Source organism: Oncorhynchus clarkii, chromosome 7, assembly GCF_045791955.1.
Source record: "Oncorhynchus clarkii lewisi isolate Uvic-CL-2024 chromosome 7, UVic_Ocla_1.0, whole genome shotgun sequence".
Taxonomy (NCBI): domain Eukaryota; kingdom Metazoa; phylum Chordata; class Actinopteri; order Salmoniformes; family Salmonidae; genus Oncorhynchus; species Oncorhynchus clarkii.
The window spans coordinates 22,150,318-22,172,505 of record NC_092153.1 but is presented as its reverse complement, the minus strand read 5'-3'; the positions used below and the strand labels follow the sequence as shown (position 1 = coordinate 22,172,505).

The 22,188-nt window shown below is 44.2% G+C and overlaps 1 protein-coding gene across 2 annotated transcripts in view; it reads left to right on the top strand.

Annotated features, from left to right (window-relative positions):
• Nucleotides 1–22,188, top strand: part of LOC139413064 (double-stranded RNA-specific editase 1-like) — a 70,276-nt gene that overhangs the window by 11,618 nt on the left and 36,470 nt on the right. For both annotated transcript variants that reach the window (XM_071160092.1, XM_071160093.1), the window contains exon 2: nt 2,224–2,310. The gene's annotated coding sequence lies outside the window, so the exon portion shown is untranslated. The remainder of the gene's footprint in view (nt 1–2,223; nt 2,311–22,188) is intronic.

Sequence of the window (22,188 nt, the reverse complement as noted above, 5' to 3'; positions counted from 1 at the left end):
CCTCTGTTCAAAGGGTCCAACCTGGAACCAAAAGGGTTATTCAAATGGTTCCAGATAGTACCTTTTGTCCTAAGAGTGAACCTCTGAGACTGGTTCGGCTCAAGGTTTCTTCCTTCTAGGGAGTTCTTCCCTGCCACTGTGCTAGCTCAGGGCTACATCCATCATGCTCAGTTCGAGAGCGGTGGAGAGATGTAGGTCACCGTGACTGGGACTGTGCCGTGGGACTGGTGCAGTGTCGTCACCACTGCAGGTCAGGTGCAGTGCGGTGCAGAGCCAGGTCAGGTTGAGTGCTCAGCTGGTCGGTTCCGTTTCCTGGGAGGGAATCAGCCAGGAACCCCCTACCTCCACCAAAGAGCCACGGAAGGTGGTTGACTGACACACACAATAGCACTACCAGAAAAGTTAGGCAACACCCTCTCATTGGCTCCCATGCAATAAATAACAATCAACGTTTGGACAGCGGCGCTGTCTTCATCAGGGTTTCATCAGGGTCCCATCACCAGCCAGTCTCTGATTGGGCTTGCTGCTCAACAAGGTAGAACATTGGTATTTTGTTTGCCGCTAGTCTGACCCGTCAGCGTTGTACTGGTGCCGGGCATCACATGGGCAAAGTAGACCCACTGGACTTGGAGATTGTGTGTCTGTCTTTCTGGTTGCTGTGTGTCCATCAAATCCAAATCTGGACCCGGAAGTCAGTTCCACTGCTTTTTTTTTTTCATTCTTCCCCTCTGATCAGGGACTCATTTAGACCTGGGACACCAGCCGTACCTCGGACCCTCCAGGGTACGCTGTGAATACACCTGCTTGTAGGGCTTATATGAGGTGATGAGCAATGTTCCCTCTAAAGGGCGCGCGTGCACGCAGTAGCCCCGAGACTTCCCTGCAGTGGAAATATCAGCAGCAGGAGATTGAGCTTTTACCCTGTAACATACTGACCACACGACGGAGAGCCTGGCAAAAGTCATATACCGGTAGGTACATGTTTTGAGACCAAAGCGAGAGCTGCATGTAGCCACGTGCACATTTTGTTTATCCTATGCTTAGTTAGTGAGTAATTGGATCATTTGTAGTCAGCAATAGAGGAGTGATTGCTTTCCTACAAGAGCACAAAATGTGTACAAGTGCTAGACGTTTTTGCCAACGGCTTATATTTGTCTTAAAGGGGCAGAGTTGCATTTTGAGGCAGGCTAGAATAAGCTAAGAGGGTAGCATCATTTGTCTGATCCTCTGTGGTAATGGTCAAGTGGTTTCTTGCATCAAACGACACAACAACATTTTCCGTCACCTCCTTGTCTGAAGGACAAGTGGATGAACAGGTTCATGTCAAGCCCTGCATGTTTTTTTCCCCCTCAAGTCTCATGGAATCCAGGCCTATATTCAACACATGTTGGCTGCTACTGTAGTCTGAATGATAGAACCGTTATTTCCATGTTATGGGAAGCATATTCTCCATTGTTTTTGATGGTAGGCCACTCTGGTGGGCCTACGTTATGATCAAGTAGCCACAGTAGCCTACTTGGCCACTGTCAAAACTGTAACTTAAAAGCGGGTACAGCCTCGGTGTTAAACAGTAAACACACACTGGAATTTGCACAGAATTGTCACCACGCTCAAGTTTGCGCTCATCAGACCTGAAATATGCTCAGTGTCGGCGAAAAAAATGAGAGGGAACGTTGGTCATGAGAGTGTCCATCCTGCCCGAAGTGGTTATTTTAGTCCCACTCTATAGACCTGCACTGTCCCTCGTCCCTCTGTCGAGGGGAACGTGAAGTGGCCAGCAGAGTTAGCAGAGTATTAGCCTGGCACTATTATCTCATTACCATGCCCCACTTTACCAATCTGTATTAAAACCCTCTTTGACAAACTGAGCTGAGTGAGCCTGGCCACCATGCTTTGGGGCATTACAGACGACCGAGGTTATACCCAGGATTCCCATTGTTCTTTGAGTTCTCGTACAGATGTAGGATCTTAATTTGATCCCTCTTTTGTTGCGGAGTATTTTCCTGCAGCAGGAAATGCAAACTTGCCCGAACAAAAAATTGATCAATCCCTACAATAAATGTCAATTCATTATAATTCACATTTCCTGTTGCTGCAGGATTATTTTCCTGCTGTAGCAAACTGGCTCAAATTAAGATCCTACATTTGTGTAGGTCAGTGGCTCTAGTTTAGCTGGCTACTATTGCCGTTTACTTAACATTGCTGTGTTGCTCTTTTTTACAGGGATGAACTGAACTGGCAGAACAGTGCGTAAACTGATTGATGACCCTTGACCCTGATCTACTTCCTGCTTCTCTTCTCCAAGATACTGTGAGTAACTAAGATATCATCTGTGGCTTTATGAAGGCTTTTCAGGCCATAAAAATAGAATTCGTAACAGTTATTTTCTCTGGTTCAGACTGAGAGTCTGAGAGTAAGATACTGTAGCAGTAAGATGGAACGGTGTTTGCTTAGAGATGCTTAGTTCTAGTTACATAATGTCTGTGGAAGTGTGTACATTTCAGAATGGAGTTTTGTAACTCAACACTCGTTGAATAATTGTGGAGGATCTGTTGAAGAGATCGCTTTCCTGTGATGAACTCCCTGCTTTTTTTTGGTTGATGAGAATGTGCCGTCACACAGGGGTTACTTTGACGATGGATTATTTGTCTTTGCGTCCTTCGACATGGAAGAGTCTAAATACCCTGTTTCTCAGTGTTTACACCTCTTAGTCAACCTTCAGGTGGCTCTGTACCCTCCTATAGGTGAGACGTTTACCTGTTACCACTGTGGTTCAGTACCAGGCTGAAGGCACCACGAGGGCCCCCCACGTGACCAGGGCTCCTCTACTCACACACAGGGGCCTTGAGGGCTACCAGTAGCCCAGAGCAGCCTCGCATCCCTGTCCCCTTAGTCAGACCAGTGGGACTCAGATGAGAGGGGGAATAGGACACGTGACAGGGTAGCGCACAGCGCTGCTCTGCCCTGTGGGAGAAGGCTAGATTTGCCGAGTCAAACCCCGTCCCCCTGTCCTCGACCTCCCTGCCCCAATTTGGATGGCGCTGAGTCATTGCGCCGCACCCCTAGCCCTCTGGTGGGAAGGAGAAAGGGACGGAGGACAGGAGTTTTCGTGTGTGTGTGTGCGCTGTGTGCGCTGTGTGACGTTACTCAGTGGTGGCCTGAGTCATTATTCTCCACCAACACGCTAACCTGACCGGTCACTTCCTCTGGCCGGCTCTGACCTCCAGCTGAAAACGTTGCAGTACAACAAAGGGACGTAACCGAAGTTGCGAAGACAAACTGTTTACAAAAGTAGCAATTTGCTTACCGCACATTTCAGTGTCCCGTACAATCATCCTCGAAGAGTGTTGATAGCTTTCTTTTATTGAATGAGGCTAGAAATCTGAGCAAGTCACCAACCATCCATACCAGGTTTCGCTTGACTGCATGTTTTTCCTCCCTTCCTGGTGAGAATTGTGATGAGTGTAGAGCTTAAGTACTGTGCTTAATAACTGCCTATGAAACGTATTTCATCTTCCGAGGGGTGGGTTCTCATTTTCAGTTGGCTACCGCCAGATAACTCAAGGCCATTGGGTGTAAGAACAGGAAGTGCCTCGGGTATTCTTGTGTCAAAGCCACTGATTGGCTGACTAATATCCCTATCTGTGTAATATAGGCCCACACAGTCATTAGTAATAAAGCTCTCTACTGTCTACAATCATTAGTTTAACGTTCTATTCAGGTTGGTTATTGAAAAAACGGCTAGCTTGGAGCTCATCTGAGCGGTTGGCTTCGGACGCCGCCACCCGCTAGTACTTAATGCTGATTGTTAAGGTTCCGACACACTGCAGGTTGTCTGGCGAGAAGAGTACGGATGCTTCTCAGTTTTATCTTCGTCCCCATCACACATAGTATTAACACACACACACACACTCTCTTTAGTTATTTACGAATAAACTTGTGATACTCAGAATGTCTTGTGTTTTTCTTGGATGCACGCACAATGTTCCTAGAGTAAATAGTCAAGTTGGTCGTCAGCCAAAACGTGCGTCTTCTTCTCGGAACACTGAGCTCGAGTGGGCGAAGCCATTGTCCAAATGTCCATTGAAGCACTCTAATTGGCTGAAAGGAAGGGCCTTTTTTTCTTTCTTTTTTTTTAACAGTTATACACAAATAAAGCCCTTTTCCAGGTAAACAAACACAGAACAGCGATCAATAAATCCAAGCCCTCTCACATCAGCACAGTCGTGAAGAAGGCACGGCAGTGCCTCTTCTCCCTTAGATCCTTAGGAACTTTTACAGCTGCACCATCGAGAGCATCCCGACTGGTTATATCACCATCTGGTATGGCAACTGTGCCGCCCTCGACCGGAAGGCCCTACAGAGGGTGGTGCGGACAGCCCAGCGCATCACTGGGGGTGAGCTACCAGCCATCCAGGACTTACATGCCAGGCGGTGTCTGAGAAAGGCCTGAAAAATTGCAAAAAGACTCCAGCCACCAGAGACATGGACAGTTCTCCATGCTCCTGTCCGGCCGGCGTTACAGGTGCATCAAGGCTCTAAACATCTTCCATCCCCCGGTCATCACAATGTTAATGGCTAACAACTACTGCTCCCCCTCACACCTAAGCTGCTGCTAAAATGATTACTGATTAAATTTATTACTACCGCTACGCTGCTGTTCATTAATTATTGATTGCCATTAGTATCTATCTATTTATCCTGCTACTGGTCACTATTACTCCTGTTTACATGTATATATTACCATTAGTATTTATATATTCCTGCTACAAGTCACTGTTCAGCCCTGTTTACATGTATATATTACCATCAGTATTTATATATTCCTGCTACCAGTAACTTTTCAGCCCTGTTTACATGTATATATTACCATTAACATATATCAGTATTTACAGTGGGGCAAAAGTGTTTAGTCAGCCACCAATTGTGCAAGTTCTCCCACTTAATAAGATGAGAGGCCTGTAATTTTCATCACAGGTACACTTCAACTATGACAGACAAAATGAGAAAAAAAATCCAGAAAATCACATTGTAGGATTTTTAATGAATTCATTTGCAAATTATGGTGGAAAATAAGTATTTGGTCAATAACAAAAGTTTATCTGAATACTTTGTTATATACCCTTTGTTGGCAATGACAGAGGTCAAACGTTTTCTGTAAGTCTTCACAAGGTTTTCCCACACTGTTGCTGGTATTTTGGCCCATTCTTCCATGCAGATCTCCTCTAGAGCAGTGATGTTTTGGGGCTGTTGCTGGGCAACACGGACTTTCAACTCCCTACAAAGATTTTCTATGGGGTTGAGATCTGGAGACTGGCTGGGCCAATCCAGGACCTTGAAATGCTTCTTACGAAGAAGCCACTCCTTCGTTGCCCGGGCGGTGGGTTTGGGATCATTGTCATGCTGAAAGACCCAGCCACGTTTCATCTTCAATGCCCTTGCTGATGGAAGGAGGTTTTCACTTAAAATCTCACGATACATGGCCCCATTCATTCTTTCCTTTACACGGATCAGTCGTCCTGGTCCCTTTGCAGAAAAACAGCCCCAAAGCATGATGTTTCCACCCCCATGCTTCACAGTAGGTATGGTGTTCTTTGGATGCAACTCAGCATTCTTTGTCCTCCAAACACGACGAGTTGAGTTTTTACCAAAACGTTTTATTTTGGTTTCATCTGACCATGACATTCCCCCAATCTTCTTCTGAATCATCCAAATGCTCTCTAGCAAACTTCAGACGGGCCTGGACATGTACTGGCTTAAGCAGGGGGACACGTCTGGCACTGCCGGATTTGAGTCCCTGGCGGCATAGTGTGTTACTGATGGTTGGCTTTGTTACTTTGGTCCCAGCTCTCTGCAGGTCATTCACTAGGTCCCCCCGTGTGGTTCTGGGATTTTTGCTCACTGTTCTTGTGATCATTTTGACCCCACGGGGTGAGATCTTGCATAGAGCCCCAGATCGAGGGAGATTATCAGTGGTCTTGTATGCCTTCCATTTCCTAATAATTGCTCCCACAGTTGATTTCTTCAAACCAACCTGCTTACCTATTGCAGATTCAGTCTTCCCAGCCTGGTGCAGGTCTACAATTTTGTTTCTGGTGTCCTTTGACAGCTCTTTGGTCTTGGCCATAGTGGAGTTTGGAGTGTGACTGTTTGAGGTTGTGGACAGGCGTCTTTTATACTGATAACAAGTTCAAACAGGTGCCATTAATACAGGTAACGAGTGGAGGACAGAGGAGCATCTTTTTACAGGTCTGTGAGAGCCAGAAATCTTGCTTGTTTGTAGGTGACCAAATACTTATTTTCCACCATAATTTGCAAATAAATTCATAAAAAATCCTACAATGTGATTTTCCTGATTTTTTTTTTCTTTTTTTTCTCATTTTGTATGTCATAGTTGAAGTGTACCTATGATGAAAATTACAGGCCTCTCATCTTTTTAAGTGGGAGAACTTGCACAATTGGTGGCTGACTAAATACTTTTTTGCCCCACTGTATATATTCCTGCTACTAGTCACTTTTCAGCCCTGTTTACATGTATATATTACCATTAATATATTACCATCAGTATTTATATATTCCTGCTACCAGTCACTTTTCAGCCCTGTTTACATGTATATATTACCATTAACATATTACCATCAGTATTTATATATTCCTGCTACCAGTCACTTTTCAGCCCTGTTTACATGTATATCCACCTATCATGCCTACACTCACATTCTTACACACACACACACACCACAGATAAAACAATGAGACAGATATTTCAACAGATGTACAGTACCAGTCAAATGTTTGGACACACCTACTCATTCCTGGGTTTTTCTTGATTTTTTGCTATTTTCTACATTGTAGAATAATAGTGAAGACATCAACACTATGAAATAACACATATGGAATCATGTAGTAACCAAAGAAGTGTTAAACAAATCAAAATATATTTGAGATTTAAGGTTATTCAAAGTAGCCACCCTTTGCCTTGATGACAGCTTTGTACACTCTTGGCATTCTCTCAACCAGCTTCATGAGGTAGTCACCTAGAATGCATTTAAATTAACAGGTGTGCCTTGTTAAAAGTTAATTTGTGGAATTTCTGTCCTTAATGCCTTTGAGCCAATCAGTTGTGTTGTGACAAGGTACGGGTGCTATACAGAATATAACCTTATTTGGTAAAAGACCAAGTCCATATCATGGCAAGAACACCTCAAATAAGCAAATAGAAATGACAGTCCATCATTACTTTAAGACATGAAGGTCAGTCAATACGGAACATTTCATGAACTTTGAAAGTTTCAAGGGGCAGTTGCAAAAACCATCAAGCGCTATGATGAAACTGGCTCTCATGAGGACCGCCACAGAAAAGGAAGACCCAGAGTTACCTCTGCTGCAGAGGATAAGTTCACAGAGTTCAAGTAACAGACAAATCTCAACATGTTTAGAAGAGACTGCGTGAATCAGGCCTTCATGGTCGAATTGCTGCAAAGAAACCACTACGAAAGGACACCAATAAGAAGAAGAGACTAGCTTGGGCCAAGAAACTTGAGCAATGGACATTAGACTGGTGGAAATCTGTCCTTTGGTCTGATGAGTCCAAATTTGAGATTTTTGGTTCCAACCGCTGTGTCTTTGTGAGACGCAGAGTAGGTGTACGGATGATCTCCGCATGTGTGGTTCCCACCGTGAAGCATGGAGGAGGAGGTGTGATGGAGTGGGGGTGCTTTGCTGGTGACACTGTCTGTGATTTATTTAGAATTCAAGGCACACTTAACCAGCATGGCTACCACAGCATTCTGCAGCGATACGACATACCATCTGGTTTGCCCATCTGGTTTGCTCTTAGTCCCACTATCATTTGTTTTTCAACATGACAATGACCAAAAACACACCTCCAGGCTGTGTAAGGGCTATTGGACCAAGAAAGAGAATGAAGGAGTGCTGCATCAGATTACCTGGCCTCCACAATCACCCAACCTCAACCCAATTGAGATGTTTTGGGATAAGTTGAGCAGCAGAGTGAAGGAAAAGCAGCCAACAAGTGCTCAGCATATGTAGGAAATCCTTCAAGACTGTTGGAAAAGCATTACAGGTGAAGCTGGTTGAGAGAATGCCAAGAGAGTGCAAAGCTGTCATCAAGGCAAAGGGTGGCTACTTTGAATAATCTCAAATCTAAAATACATTTTGATTTGTTTAACACTTTCTATTGTTACTACATGTGTTATTTTATAGTTTTGATATATCTTCACTATTATTCTACAATGTAGAAGACAGTAAAATAAAGAAAAACCCTTGAATGAGTAGGTCTGTCCAAACGTTTGACTGGTGCAGTGTCACTGTGAAGCAACCGGTTGGCGTTTCCGCTCAGTACAGTAGTGAGAGGAAAACCAGTGACCAGCAGTGGGAGAAGATCGAACAAGATGGATTTTGTCCGACATTCTGTTAATTTACTCATCGTTGAAACATTTGATCTCAATACAGTTGTCTCTTCCCACAACTACAATCTGTTACAAACAGAGTGAACTAAGTTTTGACTTACCCTTTGCCAAAGTTTCAAAAAATTGCAAAGGCAAATTGAGTTGTTGCACACGTGCACTTCCCAGAGTAGGCGTTCCCCAGTGGAAATATCAAATCAAATCAAATCAAATCAAATCAAATTTTATTTGTCACATACACATGGTTAGCAGATGTTAATGCGAGTGTAGCGAAATGCTTGTGCTTCTAGTTCCGACAATGCAGTAATAACAAGTAATCTAACTAACAATTCCAAAACTACTGTCTTGTACACAGTGTAAGGGGATAAAGAATATGTACATAAGGATATATGAATGAGTGATGGTACAGAGCAGCATAGGCAAGATACAGTAGATGGTATCGGGTACAGTATGTACAAATGAGATGAGTATGTAAACAAAGTGGCATAGTATAGTATAAAGTGGCTAGTGATACATGTATTACATAAGGATACCGTCGATGATATAGAGTACAGTATATACGTATGCGTATGAGATGAATAATGTAGGGTAAGTAACATTTATATAAGGTAGCATTGTTTAAAGTGGCTAGTGATATATTTACATCATTTCCCATCAATTCCCATTATTAAAGTGGCTGGAGTTGAGTCAGTGTCAGTGTGTTGGCAGCAGCCACTCAGTGTTAGTGGTGGCTGTTTAACAGTCTGATGGCCTTGAGATAGAAGCTGTTTTTCAGTCTCTCGGTCCCAGCTTTGATGCACCTGTACTGACCTCGCCTTCTGGATGATAGCGGGGTGAACAGGCAGTGGCTCGGGTGGTTGATGTCCTTGATGATCTTTATGGCCTTCCTGTGACATCGGGTGGTGTAGGTGTCCTGGAGGGCAGGTAGTTTGCCCCCGGTGATGCGTTGTGCAGACCTCACTACCCTCTGGAGAGCCTTACGGTTGAGGGCGGTGCAGTTGCCATACCAGGCGGTGATACAGCCCGCCAGGATGCTCTCGATTGTGCATCTGTAGAAGTTTGTGAGTGCTTTTGGTGACAAGCCGAATTTCTTCAGCCTCCTGAGGTTGAAGAGGCGCTGCTGCGCCTTCTTCACGATGCTGTCTGTGTGAGTGGACCAATTCAGTTTGTCTGTGATGTGTATGCCGAGGAACTTAAAACTTGCTACCCTCTCCACTACTGTTCCATCGATGTGGATAGGGGGGTGTTCCCTCTGCTGTTTCCTGAAGTCCACAATCATCTCCTTAGTTTTGTTGACGTTGAGTGTGAGGTTGTTTTCCTGACACCACACTCCGAGGGCCCTCACCTCCTCCCTGTAGGCCGTCTCATCGTTGTTGGTAATCAAGCCTACCACTGTTGTGTCGTCCGCAAACTTGATGATTGAGTTGGAGGCGTGCGTGGCCACGCAGTCGTGGGTGAACAGGGAGTACAGGAGAGGGCTCAGAACGCAACCTTGTGGGGCCCCAGTGTTGAGGATCAGCGGGGAGGAGATGTTGTTGCCTACCCTCACCACCTGGGGGCGGCCCGTCAGGAAGTCCAGTACCCAGTTGCACAGGGCGGGGTCGAGACCCAGGGTCTCGAGCTTGATGACGAGCTTGGAGGGTACTATGGTGTTGAATGCCGAGCTGTAGTCGATGAACAGCATTCTCACATAGGTATTCCTCTTGTCCAGATGGGTTAGGGCAGTGTGCAGTGTGGTTGAGATTGCATCGTCTGTGGACCTATTTGGGCGGTAAGCAAATTGGAGTGGGTCTAGGGTGTCAGGTAGGGTGGAGGTGATATGGTCCTTGACTAGTCTCTCAAAGCACTTCATGATGACGGATGTGAGTGCTACGGGGCGGTAGTCATTTAGCTCAGTTACCTTAGCTTTCTTGGGAACAGGAACAATGGTGGCCCTCTTGAAGCATGTGGGAACAGCAGACTGGTATAGGGATTGATTGAATATGTCCGTAAACACACCGGCCAGCTGGTCTGCGCATGCTCTGAGGGCGCGGCTGGGGATGCCATCTGGGCCTGCAGCCTTGCGAGGGTTAACACGTTTAAATGTCTTACTCACCTCGGCTGCAGTGAAGGAGAGACCGCATGTTTTCGTTGCAGGCCGTGTCAGTGGCACTGTATTGTCCTCAAAGCGGGCAAAAAAGTTATTTAGTCTGCCTGGGAGCAAGACATCCTGGTCCGTGACTGGGCTGGGTTTCTTCCTGTAGTCCGTGATTGACTGTAGACCCTGCCACATGCCTCTTGTGTCTGAGCCGTTGAATTGAGATTCTACTTTGTCTCTGTACTGGCGCTTAGCTTGTTTGATAGCCTTGCGGAGGGAATAGCTGCACTGTTTGTATTCGGTCATGTTACCAGACACCTTGCCCTGATTAAAAGCAGTGGTTCGCGCTTTCAGTTTCACACGAATGCTGCCATCAATCCACGGTTTCTGGTTAGGGAATGTTTTAATCGTTGCTATGGGAACGACATCTTCAACGCACGTTCTAATGAACTCGCACACCGAATCAGCGTATTCGTCAATGTTGTTATCTGACGCAATACGAAACATCTCCCAGTCCACGTGATGGAAGCAGTCTTGGAGTGTGGAGTCAGCTTGGTCGGACCAGCGTTGGACAGACCTCAGCGTGGGAGCCTCTTGTTTTAGTTTCTGTCTGTAGGCAGGGATCAACAAAATGGAGTCGTGGTCAGCTTTTCCGAAAGGGGGGCGGGGCAGGGCCTTATATGCGTCGCGGAAGTTAGAGTAACAATGATCCAAGGTCTTTCCTCCCCTGGTTGCGCAATCGATATGCTGATAAAATTTGGGGAGTCTTGTTTTCAGATTAGCCTTGTTAAAATCCCCAGCTACAATGAATGCAGCCTCCGGATAAATTGTTTCCAGTTTGCAGAGAGTTAAATAAAGTTTGTTCAGAGCCATCGATGTGTCTGCTTGGGGGGGGATATATACGGCTGTGATTATAATCGAAGAGAATTCTCTTGGTAGATAATGCGGTCTACATTTGATTGTGAGGAATTCTAAATCAGGTGAACAGAAGGATTTGAGTTCCTGTATGTTTCTTTCATCGCACCATGTCACGTTAGTCATAAGGCATACGCCCCCGCCCCTCTTTTTACCAGAAAGATGTTTTTTCCTGTCTGCGCGATGCGTGGAGAAACCTGTTGGCTGCACCGCTTCGGATTGCGTCTCTCCAGTAAGCCACGTTTCCGTGAAGCAAAGAACGTTACAGTCTCTGATGTCCCTCTGGAATGCTACCCTTGCTCGGATTTCATCAACCTTGTTGTCAAGAGACTGGACATTGGCAAGAAGAATGCTAGGGAGTGGTGCGCGCTGTGCCCGTCTCCGGAGTCTGACCAGAAGACCGCCTCGTTTCCCTCTCTTTCGGAGTCGTTTTTTGGGGTCGCTGCATAGGATCCACTCCGTTGTCCTGTTTGTAAGGCAGAACACAGGATCCGCGTCGCGAAAAACACATGCAAATACATGCTAGAACGTGCCAATATGATACCCACCTCTTTGCTTGTTCTCCCTACTATGGCTCATTTGTTCCCATTTGAAGCGACAGGCTGTGGTCTATCTTGGTTTAGTTCTAAAAAAAATATTTGCTAACACCCACCACATACACTTATATACATAGACACTCACCACCATGCACACACCCACCCACCCACCACTTATGCTGCTGTCATACTGTTTACTAGTATTATTATTTATTCTGCCACCAGTCACTTTCTCCTAATCCCTACCTACAGTTCAGGTCGGAAGTTTACATACACTTAGGTTGGAGTCATTAAAACTCGTTTTCAACCACTCCACACATTTCTTGTCAACAAACTATAGTTTTGTCAAGTCGGTTAGGACATCTACTTTGTGCATGACACCACATTTTTCCAACAATTGTTTACAGACAAATTATTTTACTTATAATTCACTGTATCACAGTTCCAGTGGGTCAGAAGTTTACATACACAAAATTAACTGTGCCTTTAAACATTATGTAATGGTTTTAGAAGCTTCTGATAGGCTAATTGACATCATTTGAGTCAATTGGAGGTGTACCTATGGATGTATTTCAAGGCTACCTTCAAACTCAGTGCCTCTTTGCTTGACATCATGGGAAAATCTAAAGAAATCAGCGAAGACCTCAGAAAAACAATTGTAGACCTCCACAAGTCTGGTTCATCCTTGGGAGTAATTTCCAAACGCTTGAAGGTTTCACTTTCATCTGTACACACAAAAGTACGCAAGTATAAACACCTTGGGACCACACAACTGTCATACTGCTCTGGAAGGAGACACGTTCTGTCTCCTAGAGATGAACGTGATTTGGTGCGAAATGTGCAAATCAATCCCAGAACAACAGCAAAGGACCTTGTGAAGAGGCTGGAGGAAACGGGTACAAAAGTATCTATATCCACAGTAAAACGATTCCTATATCGACATAACCTGAAAGGCCGCTCAGCAAGGAAGAAGCCACTGCTCCAAAACCGCCATAAAAAAGCCAGACTATGGTTTGCAACTGCACATGGGGACAAAGATCATACTTTTTGAAGAAATGTCCTCTGGTCTGATGAAACAAAAATAGAACTGTTTGGCCATAATGACCATCATTATGTTTGGAGGAAAAAGGGGGAGGCTTGCAAACTGAAGAACACCATCCCATCCATGACGCACGGGGGTGGCAGCATCATGTTGTGGGGGTGCTTTGCTGCAGGAGGGACTGGTGCACTTCACAAAATAGATGGCATCATGAGGAGGGACAATTATGTGGATATATTGAAGCAACATCTCAAGACATCAGTCAGGAAGTTAAAGCTTGGTCACAAATGGGTCTTCCAAATGGACAATGACCCCAAGCATACTTCCAAAGTTGTGGCAAAATGGCTTCAGGACAACAAAGTCAAGGTATTGGAGTGGCTATCACAAAGCCCTGACCTCAATCCTATAGAACAGTTGTGGGCAGAACTGAAAAAGCGTGTGCGAGCAGGGAGGCCTACAAACCTGACTCAGTTACACCAACTCTGTCAGGAGGAATGGGCCAATATTTACCCAACTTATTGTGGGAAGCTCATGGAAGGCTACCCGAAATTGTTTGACCCAAGTTAAACAATTTAAAGGCAATGCTACCAAATACTAATTGAGTGCATGTAAACTTCTGACCCACTGGGAATGTGATGAAATAAATAAAAGCTGAAATAAATAATTCTCTCTACTATTATTCGGACATTTCACATTCTTAAAATAAAGTGGTGATCCTAACTAACCTAAGACAGGGAATTTTTACTAGGATTAAATGTCAGGAATTGTGAAAAACGTTTTAAATGTATTTGGCTCAGGTGTATGTCAACTTCTGACTTCAACTGTACGTTTCTACATCAAATACTTCCTCTCTTATTTCACTGGAGCCAGTACATCACTGGGGGTGAGCTCCTTGAAATCCAGGACATCTATATCAGGCGGTGTGGAAGGAAGGCCCGCTAAATCGTTGTAGACTCCAACCACCCAAGTCATAGACTATTCTGTCTCCTTCCGCACGGCAAGCGGTACCAGTGCATCAAGTCTATCCCCAAGTAATAAGACTAATAAATAGCTAACAAAATAGCTACACATACTGAGTGGACCTTGTATCTTTATTGACCTTTTATTTGTTTTTTTGCACTGTCTCTATGCACACTTATAGGGCCCTACATGCTTGCACACTCACTCACTCCATCACCTGCTCACTCACACATAATTTGCACATACACTACCGTTCAAAAGTTTGGGGTCACTTCGAAACTAGGAAATATAGTGAAGACGTTGACAAGGTTATAAATAATGATTTTTTTTCGTCAAAGAATCCTCCATTTGCAGCAATCACAGGCTTGCAGGCCTTTGGCATTCTAGTTGTCAATTTGTTGAGGTAATCTGAAGAGATTTCACCCCATGCTTCCTGAAGCACCTCCCACAAGTTGGTTTGGCTTGATGGGCACTTCTTTACGTACCATACGGTCAAGCTGCTCAGCTGTGCTAACATAATTGCAAAAGGGTTTTCTAATGATCAATTAGCTGTTTAAAATTATAAACTTGGAATAGCTAACACAACGTGCCATTGGAACACAGGAGTGATGGTTGCCGATAATGGGCCTATGTAGATATTCCATTAAAAATCAGCCGTTTCCAGCTACAATAGTCATTTACAACATTAACAATGTCTACACTATATTTCTGATCAATTTTATGTTATTTTAATGGACAAAAAAATTGCGTTTCTTTCAAAAACAAGGACATTTCTAAGTGACGCCAAACTTTTGAACGGTAGTGTACATTTATACTGACTCTACACACACACACACACACACACACACATACAAGCTATTGCTACTCTGTTTATCGTATATCCTGTTGCCTACTCACCTTAACCCTAACTACCTCTATCGATCCAGTATCCCAGCACATTGTAAATATGGTATTGGAACTGATCCTGTATATATACTGAACAAAAATATAAACGGAACTGCCAGATGGTGAAGTGTGATTCATCACTCCAGAGAACGCGTTTCCACTGCTCCAGAGTCCAATGGAGGCGAGCTTTGCACCACTTGATTCTTAGGCTTTTGTGCGGATGCTTGGCCACGAAAACCCATTTCATTAAGCTCCCGACTAACAGTTCTTGTGCTGACGATGCTTCCAGAAGCAGTTTGGAACTCGGTAGTGAGTGTTCCAACCGAGGACAGGCGATTTTTACGCGCTTCAGCACTCAGCGGTCCCGTTCTGTGAGTTTGTGTGGGCTACCACTTCGCGGCTGAGTCGTTGTCGCTCCTAGACGTTTCCACTTCGCAATAACAGCACTTACAGTTAACCGTGGCAGCTCTAGCGTTGCAGAAATTTGATGAACTGACTTTGATTTGTTGGAAAAGGTGCAATTCTGTGACTGTGCCACAATGAAAGTCACTGAGCTCCACATACTTTCGTATATACTGTATAGTGTATTTATCGTGTTTTTTTATTTACAAAAATGTTCTTATTAGTTATACCTTTTGGATATTGAATACTGCACTGTTGGGTCTGGTTTGCAAGTTAGACTTTTTACTGTACTTGTGCATGTGACAAATAACACTTTTTTTCTGCGTTTTCTTCACTGCTCTCTGTCGGCTTTCATTTGTCCAGCCATGTCCAGTCCAGTTGGACTGGACATGGCTGGACTGCTTTGACAGAACAGATTGAATCCTCACAAACATAACTCGCCTGTCCCTCAGGGATTGACGGTGGATCTACTTCACTGCACCACCTGATGGGAGAGCCATTCTCCGCCTCGCTCCCCTCCCTCTCCGTCAGTGTGTCAGAGGCCTGTTTTGTCTGCTGTCTCCGTTGGCACGACCAGCCCATCCACGGTGTGTGTGTGTGCGTGTCTGTGTGTGAAATACAGTGCAGATGTGGGCCATGGCAGCAGACAGACAGATGACATAAATAGTAAATAGTGTCCAGAGCAGTACATTAGCAGATGTTAGCCCCTTTTTCCAGCCTGAGCTGATTCGTGTCGGGTGTGTATGCTGTCCAGACATCTGTCTGTCCACCAGGGATTCTGCTGCTCACTTCAACCCCCTTTCTGATTTATAACACACCACACATGGTATCTGTCCGTCATGATTTCACACTCTTTATGTTTCTGCATGGTGTGTATTTTTATTAAGTGCTATTTGCACAGCTGTAGGGCATTTGGAACTCCGGTTGACCCTTGGAGATGTGGTGGTGTCACCCTGGCGTCTTCTCCTGACCTGCTTGGTAGCCTAACATACACGCGTGTAGAGAGAGTGTGTTTAGCAGCTGTGAAGTCTGTCCAGAAGAACATTGAATTCCGCCTGCTAGACAAGCGAAATCAAAAAGGGATAAGGTCTTTACGTTTCATGGTTCTTGGTCCAGGGCCGTGTTTGCATGATTGCTTATCACATCCTTTTCTAGGATCTTATTCTATTGTAAATAACTTCTTTTTTTTTTTTATCCAAAGTGATCTGCTAAGTGGCAAATATTTTATATTTAAGTTAAAGGCTCTATTTGTTTGTGTCCATAATTTGATCTCTCTGTTGTTGCTGAGAATTTTCCCACACAGCAGGAAATGCAAATTTGTAGTGTGTTAGAGTTTTAGAAAGGCTTCTAAAGTTTGTCATTTCCACTTTGAAATTTCAGATTTGATTTGCCCTAAGGGGAAAATGTATCAACCCCTTACAAAGATGTCCGTTAATTATAATCCTCATAATAATTCACATTTCCTGTTGCTGCGGGATTATTTTCCCACTAGCAAACTGGCTCAAATTAAGACCCGACATCTGTAGCAAAGCAGATTTCATGACCTGGCTCTCTTGACAGGGTGAAACCTCCCTTTAATTTCTCTGAGCTTTTCTCTCTACGGCCACTACGGTGAATGAGTCCCCAGAGTACGGTAGAGTTACATGGAGACCGGGACCGCTCGATGCATTGTGTCTCTTACTGCATTAGAAACCATCTGTCTCGGTGGAAGCACTGTTGTTTGTATTGACAGAAGTGAGTCAAATGACTCCAAAGGGACACTTTCCTTTTGATTTTGAGAAGGAGCACAAGTCAGAAGGTATTTATAAAGTGTCTCAGAGTAGGAGTGGTGACTTTCTTAGATGAAAGTCTTACATAATGAATACAATTATCTGAACAGGGGAAACCTGATCTACATCAGCAATACTCGTAGGCTGAGTTTACAAAGAGCCGAATTCCGATTATTTTTTTTACACTAACCGCACTTTTGACCAATCACATCAGATATTTTTCAGAGCTGATCTGATTGGTCAAAAGACCAATTACTGAAAAAAAATAAGAATCAGAATTGGGCTGCCTGTGTAAATGCAGCCTTAGACTGCGTGAATGCAGACCAAGAACTCAGACCTCCCATACTACGTAATGTTTGTCAGAAGACATTTGTCAAGAGGTCAGGTCAGTAGCAGTACCTTGTCTCACCAAGTAGCCCTTTCCTGCAGTCAAATGACCAAATCACCCTCAAGTGCCCTCATAGGTGCAAAGTTAATATTTTTCATAATTAATAAACAAAACAAAAAAATGTAACGCAGAAAATCTGGTGTTTCTAAGTCAAACGGTTTTGTTATATTTCAGTCTTCCGTGATGTATATAAAGTGTAATATTAGGACGCAAACTCAAAATGGAATACATTTCATCTCTATATATCTGACATGGTACAGGCTTTTAAACCCATAATCATGTGTGTGAGATTTACACTTTTGTTTCAAAGTAGATTTGTTTAAGACTACCGAGAATCACTCCGTGTGACCCTGATGCAGCCCGCTGCAGTAAACGGTTAAAGGTAAAACATCTCCACCAGCTGTGAGGTGAAGAAGAATGTGTACTGTACTCCCTGCCCCCTGCAGGACTTGTTTTTAACCCGGATGGTTGGTGAACTCGGAGAGGAAAGATCACAAGAATACAGAAAGGATATAAACACAGAAAGGTGACATTAACATAAATTCAGAGGCCTGTCGGTGAGGTTTTTCTGGCGTTGTGTAAAATAGCTCTGGGAAGTTGAATAAAAAAGGTTTTACCATACTTTCAGTTCCCACTCTATTCATTATTCTGGGTATCACAGATTAGGAGTGATGGCTATTGGCCACACCGTTTTCCACCTAATCATTTAAATATGAGCAACCAGGATGTTAAGGCATTCTGATGCAGTGGGGCGAGCATCCTCTCTCTTGGATCTCCTCTATTATACATCTTCAGGGCAGATTATTTATTTCTGTGTGGATTATTTTATTTTGCCATCCCCCACTGCAGGTGTTCATCCTTCATACAGTAGGCCCAGCAATATAATCCCCTGAATCTTAATCTCCTCTCTTGGAAATGATTTTGGAAAACAGATTAAAAATGCAGAGAAACCAGGAGAAGCACCATCTGACCTCGTGGGCCCCACCCTGATAGGAACATGCTGATCTGTGCACTATAGAGATATAGTGTGCAGGGCAGGCATCACCCTTACTGTGTTGCCTTGAATCGGTCATGGACGTTATCCTACACTAAAGGGGTTATCATGATTTTCACAGTAGTTTACAGGCAGCTAGGTGGCAAGTAAAATGTATTTCATATTACAGTACACCTACTGTAATATAAATAGGGTATCAAAACAAGTACTGTGTAATGACACACAGTACAATACTGTAACATTGACTGTATTATACTGTAAAAAAAGTAAACGCTACCTTAATCGGAATGAATGAATGAATGGATGAATGAAATTCATTGAGGGAAGGGTTTGTATTTCACAGTATTTTACTGTAATTACAAGCGATTGGTGCAAGCAGGTTGGCTGCTAGGTAAAGTGTTTACACATTACACCATAGTCAAGAATATTTGGTGGCACTTCTAGAGGCCTTAATGAAGGCTTCCAAACTTGCAGCAACTACAGGGCAAAATAGACCAAAAGGACATGGGAAAATGCTCAGCCATTTAAGGTTTAAGACTTGCTGCCACTCCATTATGTCAAGGTGTGTCTAAAGGCGAAGTCAGGTGCAGGAGAGCAGAGTATGATAAATAAAGCGCACTTTATTAAAGTTCCAAAACGGGAGCACAACAAAAACACGAAACAATAAAGAAAAGCGCTAAAGAACATCGTATGACATGAAAACAATTACACACAAAACATGGGAAACAGAGGGTTAAATACAATTAGATTGATTGGGGAAATGATAACCAGGTGTGTATGAAAACCAGACAAGACAAATGGACATGAAAAATGGAGAGGAGAGGAGCCGAATTCGGTGGAAGTCGTGACAGTACCTCCCCCCCGTGACGCGCGGTACCAGCGGATGCTCCGACACCGGCCTCAAGGACGACCCAGAGGACGAGGAGCAGGGCAATCCGGCTGGCGACGGTGAAACTCCCGCAGTAGTTTGGGATCCAAAATATCTGCAACGGGACACATGGAACGAGGGGTTAATACGATAATAAGAGGGAAGTTGTCATCTCTAACATACCTCGTTCACCCTCCTCAGGACTTTAAATGGCCCCACAAACCGTGGACCCAGCTTCCGGCAGGGCAGGCGGAGGGGCAGGTTACGGGTCGAGAGCCAGACCCGGTCCCCCGGTGCGAACACAGGGGTCTCACTGCGGTGACGGTCCACGCTGGTTTTCTGACGACGCGTGGCTCGCTGGAGATGGACATGAACGGCCTCCCATGTCTCCTCTGCGCACCTAAACCAGTCGTCCACCGCAGGAGTATTGGTCTGACCCTGATGCCATGGTGCCAGAACCGTAAACAGAGCCCTTAGCTGCCAAAAGGCCCTGTCCGCCTCAGCCGACCACCTTACAGGACCCCCCTTCAGCAGTGAGGTAATGGGTGCGGCAACCTGGCCATAACCCCGGATAAATCTCTGGTAGTAATTGGTAAACCCTAAAAATCGCTGCACCTCCTTTTCCGTGGTGGGAGTTGGCCAATTACACACGGCTGAAATGCCGTCACTCTCCATCTCCACCCCTGATGTGGAAATGCGATACCCTAGGAAGGAGACGGCCTGCTGAAAGAACAGGCATTTCTCAGCCTTGACATACAGGTCATGCTCAAACAGTTGTCCATGTACCTTGCGCACCACGGACACATGCTTGGCGCGTGCAGCGGAGTATATCAGAATGTCATCGATATACACCACTACACCCTGTCCGTGCAGGTCCCGGAAAATCTTGTCTACAAAGGATTGGAAAACTGATGGAGCATTCATCAACCCGTACGGCATGACGAGGTATTCATAATGCCCTGAGGTCGTACTGAACGCCGTCTTCCACTCGTCTCCCTCCCGGATATACACCAGGTTATACGCGCTCCTGAGATCCAGTTTCGTGAAGAAGTGCGCCTCATGCATTGACTCAATCAACGTAGCGATAACTGTACCCCACCGTGATTTGATTGAGACCTCGATAGTCAATGCACGGGCGTAAACCTCCACCAACCTTAAATACAATTAGATTGATTGGGGAAATGAAAAACCAGGTGTGTATGAAAACCAGACAAGACAAATGGATATATGAGAAATGGAGCGGCGATGGCTAGAAAGGCGGTGACGTCGATTGCTGACCGCCGCCCCCGAACAAGGAGAGGAGCCGACTTCGGCGGAAGTCGTGACACATTATGTCACTTATACAAACTGATGGGGCACTATAACTACATAGGAGTTAAATTGGTACAGCATTCTCACTCACAGGTGCAACAAATATAGCCTCTTACAAGGCACACCTCAAAATATGTTAATGAGACAGAAACAACAATAGCATGCACCTGCTAATGGTCAAAAGGTTTTAGGCCCTACAAAGATACCGTACGGCACTGTATTCTGTGGGGTTGATTACAGTACCATTGGAAATACAGCAATTCTTTCCCCATCCACAACATTTTCCCACCATAATTTACAGTATGCTGCAGTAAAACATTTCAGAGTGTTTTACTGTTGATAATACTCAAAATGACTGTATAAATGACAGATTTCCGTTACAGTGTATGAACAATCGATTAGGCATGTATCGTATGTAGGGTCGGATATGTATGTAGGCCTGTCCTCTGATGATTACACCAGACATAATTGTAGTGTATTATCAATGACAATATAATGCTGTTATAGAAGCTTTAGAGCGTTGGGCTAGTAACCGAAAAGTTGCTGGTTTGAATACCCGAGCCGACAAGGTGAAAAATCTGTCGTTGTGCCCTTTAGCAAGGAACTTAACCCTAATTTTCTCCAGAGGCGTTATACTACTACGGCTGACCCTATAAAACAACACATGTCACCTGACCTATCCAGTGTATGTGACAATAAAACATAGATATATTTCGTTTTTTACTGTTGAAGCAATGCAGTATTTCAGATGTAGCTTTGCAGAGTATACAGTTGAAGTTGGAAGTTTACATACATTTAGGTTGGAGTCATTAAAACTCGTTTTTCAACCGCTCCACAAAGGTCTTGTTAACAAACTATTGTTTTGGCAAATCAATTAGGACATCTACTTAGTGCATGACAAGTCATTTTTCCAACAATTGTTTACAGACAAATTATTTCACTTGTAATTCACTGTATCACAATTCCAGTGGGTCAGAAGTTTACATACACTAAGTTGACTGTGCCTTTAAACAGCTTGGAAAATTCCAGAAAGAGATGTCATGGCTTTAGATGCTTTTAATAGGCTAATTGACATCATCTGAGTCAATTGGAGGTGTACCTGTGGATGTATTTCAAGGCCGACCTTCAAACTCAGTGCCTCTTTGCTCGACATCATGGGAAAATCAAAAGAAATCAGCCAAGACTTTAAGAAAATAAGTAGACCTTCACAAGTCTGGTTCATCCTTAGGAGCAATTTCCAAACGCATTAAGGTACCACGTTCATCTGTACAAACAATAGTATGCAAGTATAAACACCATGGGACCATGGTACCTGAGCCGTCATACCGCTCAGGAAGGAGACGTGTTCTGTCTCCTAGAGATGAACGTACTTTGGTGCAAATGTCACGTTCGCCATAATGATGAGACCAAGGCGCAGCGTGAGTAAAATTAATTTCCACATAATTTTAAACTGAAACTCACCAAACAAAACAACAACAAAAAACAAATGAAACGTGAAGCTACTGATGTGAACATAGACAAGATCCCACAACACAAATGAGGTAAATGGCTACCTAAATATGATCCCCCAATCAGAGACAACAATAAACAGCTGTCTCTGATTGGGAACCATATC